Source organism: Notolepis coatsorum, assembly GCF_963971535.1.
Source record: "Notolepis coatsorum genome assembly, chromosome: 12".
Taxonomy (NCBI): Eukaryota; Metazoa; Chordata; class Actinopteri; order Aulopiformes; family Paralepididae; genus Notolepis; species Notolepis coatsorum.
In genome coordinates, this window is record NC_140176.1 from 11,632,276 (window position 1) to 11,641,721 (window position 9,446).

Consider the following 9,446-nt stretch of genomic DNA (forward strand, 5'->3'; position numbering starts at 1 on the left):
AGGCTGTTTTCCTGGCACCATCCCGCCAGGACCTTGACCTCTTCCAGGTAGGCCCTCTCGTCGTTGGCAGAGATCAGGCCCACCACCACTGTGTCGTCAGCAAATTTGATGATTGTATTGCTACTCCGCTGAGCCACACAGTCGTGTGTGTACAGGGAGTAGAGGAGGGGACTCAGAACACAGCCCTGGGGGGCCCCTATGTTGAGGGTGATGGATGAGGAGGTGCAGTTGCCTGCTCTCACCACCTGGGGTCTGCCAGTCAGGAAGTCCAAGACCCACTGGCAGAGGTCATAGTTCAAGCCCAGGTCCCTGAGCTTGGCTATGAGTATGGAGGGGACTATGGTATTGAATGCCGAGCTGTAGTCGATGAATAGCATTCTCACATAGTTCCCCTGCCTCTTGTCCAGGTGTGATGCTGCTGTGTGCAGCACATGGGCTATGGCGTCCTCCGTGGACCTGTTGGGGCGGTATGCAAATTGCAGGGGGTCCATGTTGATGGGGAGGGAGGAGCAGATGTAGCCCTTTACTAGCTTCTCAAAGCACTTCATGGCTATGGAGGTGAGAGCTACAGGGCGGTAGTCGTTGAGGCAAGCAGGCTTGGATTTTTTGGGTACAGGGATAATAGTGGACTTCTTCAGGCAGGTGGGGATGACAGCCTGTTCTAAGGACAGGTTAAATATGTCAGTGAATACTGGGGCCAGTTGGTCGGCACAGACTTTTAGGACGCGGCCGGGGATGCCGTCCGGACCTGCTGCCTTCCTGATATTCACTTTTTTAAAGGTCCGCCTCACCTCATGCTCTGTTACCCTGAACACTGCGCCTCCATCAGCAGCCGACCCCCCCCCCCCCCCCCATTGCCGTGGCTTGTGAGCTGGTGTTGTTATTACCAGCATCAAACCTTGCATAGAAGGTATTGAGGTCATTTGCTAAGGAGATGTCACTGTTCAGTTTGAGAGAGGCGCCTTTGTAGTCTGTCATCGTTTTGAGCCCCTGCCACATAGCTCTAGAGTCAGCTTGTTCAAACTGGAGTTCAATTTTATCCCTGTAGCGCCGTTTGGCCTCTGACACTGTCCTCTTTACGTTGTATCGCGCCACCTTGTGGTCATTCATGTTGCCTGCCACTAGGCCGTCGTTGTATGCTTTGGTGCGCTCTCTCAGAGCTTCACGGACGGATTTGTCTACCCAGGGTTTTTGATTTGGGTAGACTCTCATTTTGGTAGTGGGGATTGTTTCTTCCACCCTAGTACAAACATAGTCCAGCACTGTTTCCGTGTAGACATTAATGTTATCTGTGTCGCGGAACACATTCCAGTCTGTGCAGTGAAACACAGACCGGAGCGTCTCCTCTGACGTCAAATCCCATTTCTGCACCTCTCGCGAGACTACAGGAGTACTTTTTATTCTCTGTTTGTACTTTGGTGAAAGAAAGATTGACGCGTGATCTGATTTACCAAAGCCACTATCAGAATGAGCCTTGTAGCCACCTTTAAATTGCGTGTAACAGTGATCTAGGATGTTACCGCCTCTGGTGTTGCAAGTCACATGCTGATAGAAGTCAGGTAATACCTTTCTCAGATTGGCGCTATTGAAATCTCCCAGAACCAAAATGGCGGCGTTAACGTTCGTCGCTTGTATTCTATTTACCTCGTTGTGGAGTCTGGAGAGCGCGGCGTTGTTGCTGGCTTGCGGTGGAATATACACTCCGATCAGGATGATCGCCGTTAACTCCCTCGGGAGGAAGAAAGGACGGCACTTGATGGTTATATACTCCAGGTCTGGGCAGCAGTGGTTGGATAATTCCTTCACGTTAGTTGGATCGCTCCAATTTTTGTTAAACATGAAGGCAATACCTCCTCCACGTTGTTTACCGGACTCTGATGACCGATCCTTGCGATGGATAAAGAAGTGATCGGCTGGTTGAATTGCGTGGTCTGGAACCTCCGGTGTGAGCCACGTTTCGGTGAAGCAGAGAACGTTGCAGTCCCTAACGTCTCTTTGGTATTGAATCCTTGCTCGGATGTCATCCAGTTTATTGTCAATTGATTGTACATTGGCTAGCAATATACTGGGCAATGGTGTTCGGTGGCGTCTGGATCTCAGCCTGTTACGGATCCCAGCTCTCTTCCCACGCCGTCTGGTTCCTCTGTTCCTGGGATCAAGGAACAAAGGATCTGGTCCTAATCTCCGGAGAATTTCTTCAGGCCATTGTTGCGGTTCGGAAAGCTGGTCCAGTGAGTAATCCAGTTGGTAAGTTTCCCGTAATCCAATGTCTATGAGTGACTGACGGTCATATACATTAAATGCACCAACAGTTGGTACAAACAAAACTCTAAAAACTATAAATATTAACAAAAGTAAGCACAGTCTCGACGGAGCGCACAGACAGGCAGCCGTTCGTTGCGGCGCCATCTCATCACGTGTTAGACCTGTTGTGAAGTTGTGGCTGGAAAAAGGTCAATATCTGTGTCAGATCACAGACATGTCACTGCATCACTGAGCACAGGGTGACGGTACTATCCTCCTGGACTTTTACTTTCAAACCAACATAGTAAAATGTTACACTTACTGTATATTTCTGTATATTTTTATTGTATATTTTATATTAGAATGTAACATACAGTAGGAAATGTATATCCCGGACCGTATGTTATTCTCAGGCTTATTTTTATTCGTATTGGTGACTTTTGTTTTTGTCTACCTAAATGTTTACCGTGAGCGATAGTGTAGTGCCAAATTTCGCTCGGGATGAATAAAGTATTACTATTCTATTCTATTAGAATCCAAAGAATCCTTGTCGCTTGCATAGATTGGTTCCACCGTGGAGGCCAGACTTTTAGTAGTACTTTCCAAAGCGTTAGAGTTTAGATTCGGCGGTGCGCTACATGTAAACCGCGTCGGTGTTCGCAGACATGTTGTTCTCACTCTGAACACCGTTGACCCTCGTGACCTTCCGCACGCACACAGACGGTGGAGGTGCTTTCACCCACTTTTATCATTGGCACAACATTGGCAACGTTAGCAGCTAACATAGGCGACATTATAAATGTTAGCACCATGCGTTAGCCACATTGTTATTAGAATTTTTGTCTTATTTACTTGTTTTAGGCCAAATTCGTCTCAATACAAGATTTAATTGAGTGTTAAGGAGGTTATTTGTCTCATTGTATTCATGTAAGATATCTAGGGACGGGCCGGCTGGTATGATGCTATGCCCTCCGTGTCTTTTACAATAAAGCTGAGAAAAGGATTCTTACAAAACATCACAACAGATGTTTTTAAATGTTAATGGAACCTAGAGCAGCAACAGCGCCACCAGGCTATGGAACCGTTATGTTTTCCAGCTCCTACCTCTCAGCTGGAACTTAAAAACAGGCATCTGGCAACCAGTACAAAGAAATGTGAGTACACAAAACCTTTACTTCAGTGTGTTCAAACCTCTCTTACTCTATATAGCACTCAAAGTGATTTTAAATGGCAAATTACTGGGAGTGTTGCATTTATTTAATTTATTTTACATTTTTTGGACTTTATGGTGTTTTTGTTTTGTCTCCAGGTCTTCACCCGCAGGTCAGTGTCTCCAGGTCTTCACCCGCAGGCCAGTGTCTCCAGGTCTTCACCCGCAGGCCAGTGTCTCCGGGTCTTCACCCGCAGGCCAGTGTCTCCGGGTCTTAACCAGCAGGCCAGTGTCTCCGGGTCTTAACCAGCAGGTCAGTGTCTCCAGGTCTTCACCAGCAGGTCAGTGTCTCCAGGTCTTAACCAGCAGGCCAGTGTCTCCAGGTCTTCACCCGCAGGCCAGTGTCTCCAGGTCTTCACCCGCAGGTCAGTGTCTCCAGGTCTTAACCAGCAGGTCAGTGTCTCCGGGTCTTAACCAGCAGGCCAGTGTCTCCAGGTCTTCACCCGCAGGTCAGTGTCTCCAGGTCTTAACCCGCAGGTCAGTGTCTCCAGGTCTTAACCAGCAGGCCAGCGTCTCCAGGTCTTCACCCGCAGGTCAGTGTCTCCAGGTCTTAACCAGCAGGCCAGTGTCTCCAGGTCTTCACCCGCAGGTCAGTGTCTCCAGGTCTTAACCAGCAGGCCAGTGTCTCCGGGTCTTAACCAGCAGGCCAGCGTCTCCAGGTCTTCACCCGCAGGTCAGTGTCTCCGGGTCTTAACCAGCAGGCCAGTGTCTCCAGGTCTTCACCCGCAGGCCAGTGTCTCCAGGTCTTAACCAGCAGGTCAGTGTCTCCGGGTCTTCACCCGCAGGTCAGTGTCTCCAGGTCTTCACCAGCAGGTCAGTGTCTCCAGGTCTTCACCCGCAGGTCAGTGTCTCCAGGTCTTAACCAGCAGGCCAGTGTCTCCAGGTCTTAACCAGCAGGTCAGTGTCTCCGGGTCTTAACCCGCAGGCCAGTGTCTCCGGGTCTTAACCCGCAGGCCAGTGTCTCCAGGTCTTCACCCGCAGGTCAGTGTCTCCGGGTCTTAACCAGCAGGTCAGTGTCTCCAGGTCTTAACCAGCAGGCCAGTGTCTCCAGGTCTTCACCCGCAGGTCAGTGTCTCCGGGTCTTAACCAGCAGGTCAGTGTCTCCGGGTCTTCACCCGCAGGCCAGCGTCTCCGGGTCTTAACCAGCAGGCCAGTGTCTCCGGGTCTTAACCAGCAGGCCAGTGTCTCCGGGTCTTAACCAGCAGGCCAGTGTCTCCAGGTCTTCACCAGCAGGTCAGTGTCTCCGGGTCTTCACCAGCAGGTCAGTGTCTCCGGGTCTTCACCAGCAGGTCAGTGTCTCCGGGTCTTCACCGTGCAGGCTAGGAGAGAGGATGAGAATAGAGATTATAACAAGGTTGTGATCAAGGCCAGCATCTCCAGGTCTTCAATCAATCAATCAATCAATCAATCAATCAATCAATCAATCAATCAATCAATTCACTGTATAGGCTAGGAGAGAGGATGAGAACAGAGATTAGGACAAGGTCGATGAACAAGAGATCCAGGCGAACAACTTAAGCAACAGAGTAGATAACAAGAACATAGTAACGTGACTAACGTGGTAGGAGAGTTTACGATCTGACAGCTTCTCCACGTCTGAGGCGGGTTTATATACCATGATACACTCTGCCTCCAGACCGCAGATCAGCTGCCTCGTGACACACCACCTGTGACTAGTTAACGATAATGAGAGCAGTAGAGTGGTGGGGCGGACCTAGCACATTTGGCGCCCTAGGCGAGATACACCACCTTTTTTTTTTGTAATTTTTTTTTTTGTATTTGTTTTTTTTGTAATTTTTTTTTGTATGGCTTTTGCCTCTTCATAGTTCTCTAACGTTAGTCTGTCTTTCCTCAACGCTCAATTCTATAAACACTTGACCGATACCCATCAATGCACAGCGCTCTAGCATGTTCTGACTGTGAACACCTAAAGCTGAGGCTCAGACCGACCGACCGTTTTAGATTTTTGGCTCATTTTCCCTTATGTTAGAATTTTTTTTATGTAAAAATAATGGTTGCAGATATAGAGGGGGGCGCCAAAACTGCACAGAGAAAAATAAAATAAAATAAATAAAATAAAAAAAATAAAAATAAAAAAAAGCTTTTTTTTTTTTTTTTTTTTTTTTTTTTTTGCGCCCCCCTCTGGGTGGCGCTCTAGGCGACCGCCTATATCGCCTGTAGGAAGGTCCGCCCCTGAGTGGTAGAGTGAACAGAGAGAGGTAGAACCATGACAGGTAGAACCATGACATGCTCTGCGTTGGTAGGTACTGCCCAACCCATCTTACTGGCTGCTGTGGCCATGTTGGGTTCCCCCTCATCCAGTCTGCGCTGCATTCAGACCACCAGTAAGCAGTTCCAAATGAGCTTTTCTGTTCCCCCGTCCTCAGTGTTTTTCCTCCTGTACATTAACCCGTTCACTACCACGCTACAGAAGGGTGAAAGGGTTAACCCTTTGTCGTGTGGCAGTGAAAGGGCTAACTTTTTCCTCTATTTTAGTCTCACTGGGTGGGAATGTGTACAAAATAGCAACATGTAATGATGAAAATACAAAATACTACCAAAGAGTAGGGATGTCCGATATTATCGGCCTACCGATATTATCGGCCGATATTGGCATTAAAATGTAATATCGGAAATGATCGGTATTTGTTTAAAAAAATAATAATAATAATCTTCTTTTATTTATTGTCTAAAGTATGCATAATGTTGTGTTAATTCCACGACAAGAGATATGTAATGTTAATTACCTGAAATTATTCCGGTTTTTTTTTGGGGGGGGGGCCTGCATATATCGGTATCGGTTGATATCAGTACCGTATCGGAAATTAAGAGTTGGACAATATCGGTATATCGGATATCGGTAAAAAAGCCAATATAAAACATCCCTACCAAAGAGGTTATATACACACAAGAAGATCAACTCTACTTTTGTCAGCAGAGGGCGCTCCAAGCACAATGTGTCACAGTTCCTACCTGGCTACTCTCTCTCTCGCTCTCTCTCCCACTCTCTCGTTAAGTCAGGTGTAGAGTGCAGTGTGATGCTGTCAGCGCAGCAGCTGATTGACGTCTGTGGGCCAATTACGTCAGTAATATAACCCCGCCGCAGATGTCATGAGGCTGCCAGATCGTAACTTCGTATTTCCCAGTTATTCTGCTCCCTCGTATTGTTCTCTAGTCCATTGTTCTTCGGCCGTGTCTAACCCTTGTTGTCCTCCTTCCCCGCAGTCCTACCTGGCTCTTCACCCTGTCCTCTGGCTCTCGATAAGACGTGCTCTGACCCCTGTCTGCCTGCCTGACAACTCTCCTTGCCTTTTCCCGGAACGTACTGTATGAGGACCTGTACCTGTTTTGACCCCTGCCTGGCTGACTACCCTTTACCTGTTTTGATCCCTGCCTGGCTGACTACCCTGCACCTGTTTTGATCCCTGCCTGGCTGACTACCCTGTACCTGTTTTGATCCCTGCCTGGCTGACTACCCTGTACCTGTTTTGACCCCTGCCTGGCTGACTACCCTGTACCAGTTTTGACCCCTGCCTGGCTGACTACCCTGCACCTGTTTTGATCCCTGCCTGGCTGACTACCCTGCACCCGTCTTGACCCCTGCCTGGCTGACTACCCTGCACCTGTTTTGACCCCTGCCTGGCTGACTACCCTGCACCCGTCTTGATCCCTGCCTGGCTGTCTAACCTGTACCTGTGTATCGACTCCTGCCTGTCTGACTCTCCTGTCCCGCCCACGCCCCTGGACTGTACGAGTGCTCCCCCCGTGTATCGACCTCTGCCTGAATACCTGACTACTCTTTTCTCATTAAATATACCCGTACTGGGTTTGAACAATACCTGTCTACCATTGCTCTTTATCTGCATATTGGGTCCAATGCCCCGGGACTTGACACAATGAGTGTATAGAATGAATTGTGGTCAATGGGAGAATTACACAAAATAGACATTTATGACTAACAAAAGACACACTTTAATTTCTCTAAAAAGGTTGTTTATATAGATTATCTTGAGAAATAGCATTTCTATTCACGATCATGTGATGAGACAGTGACATGTGCTCTGCTAAACTGATTTATGGCTTTTAAGACATGCGCACACCTTCAACGGCGGACAAATGTGCTCTAATGGGAGAGATCGACAATTTTTTCTGAGTTTAAAAGCGATGTTACTATGTAGACTATGAGAATGGAGGTCATTCTCATCTACTGACGTTATACAACTCGTTGGCTTCAATACAGCCAACAAATACACACCCATACACACACACACGCACACACACACGCACACACACACACACACACACGCACACACACACACACACACACGCACACACACACACACACACACACACACGCGTGCACACACTACCAACAAGCCTGGACTAAGCTAGAGGGAGACAGACGGCCTGTCAGAAATGTTTTCCACATCACCTGACGTTACAATTAGTCTGTCAGCCTCCCTAAGTATTATCTTATTGTAGGCTAACTTCTTATCTGTCCAAAGCAATAGCAAAGACAATACTTCCACTCTGCTACCAAACCAAAGTCATCTCTTCTTTGACAGCAGCTACAGTATAACTTTCAGTTCAGTCTAGTTGTGTCCCATTGGTCCAGAAAAGCAGATGGTATTCCATTAATCTTGTTGTTGATAATGCTGTCTACAATGTTTTACTGTTTTTAGATTATCATTGTTAATTGTGATTGTCATATGTATCTCATGTTGTTATGTTTTGTGTGTTCTGTTGTCCTTCTGTGTGGACCCCAGGAAGACTAGCTCGCCACTTAGGTGACAGCTAATGGGGATCCTTTTAAACAATAAACAATAAACAATCCATGGGGCAATTCTTCTCTGCTTCTGTACTAATGTTAATATCCATCCATGGGGCTGTTCCTCTCTGCTAGCTTCTGTAATAATGTTAATATTCATCCATGGTTCTGTTCTTCTCTGCTAGCTTCTGTAATAATGTTAATATTCATCCATGGTTCTGTTCTTCTCTGCTAGCTTCTGTAATAATGTTAATATTCATCCATGGTTCTGTTCTTCTCTGCTAGCTTCTGTAATAATGTTAATATTCATCCATGGGGCAATTCTTCTCTGCTTCTGTACTAATGTTAATATCCATCCATGGGGCTGTTCCTCTCTGCTAGCTTCTGTAATAATGTTAATATTCATCCATGGTTCTGTTCTTCTCTGCTTCTGTAATAATGTTAATATTCATCCATGGTTCTGTTCTTCTCTGCTTCTGTAATCATGTTAAAGCATCTGCATATCTAGTGCACCGCAGACCCTGTGGACAACTTGCTGGCTGGCTGTTGGCTGGCTGCTGGCTGGCTGCTGGCTTAGGAGTAAAGCTAACATTAGGCCTGTTCATTATTTCCTGCAATGGAAGGAAATGTAAAATATGAGATATGCTAATTATATCTACTTTTCTGTACTACAGGAGAAAGGGGAAAAGTTTTGTTTCATTACAAAATATAATATTCAATGAAGTAAATTAAATACTCACATGTGGGTGGGGAGGAGATGGGGAGGGATTTGTTTAACTGTAAATAATTATTACAGGCCTAACAAATGCAAATATACTATTCCTTTCTCCGTATTGTAGTTTGGGAAGGAAGCCAATTTTATTCTGTGTAAAATTGTTCACTTTGGGTTTGGGGGTCTAATCCAACTGGAGTGTTTCTAAATAGACCACTACTGCCCTCTGGCGGTTACATATCGCGGTCGCACAAAGTGGTGCGCAATAATATAGCAATGATGATGCGCTCAACGTCTGAATCCAGATGTTTAACTGAATTAACATTAACTATATAGACTGAGCTTCGGAGCTCCAATTCGAAAATACTCCAATTTCTTCCTGTCTCCCGGTTAAAATGGGAGCCTAATATGGCATATGCGCATTTATATGCACCTTAATAATAATTATAATTATTATTATTGATTAGTGATCGATTCTTGAATTAAAATTTTACATTTACATTTAGTCATTT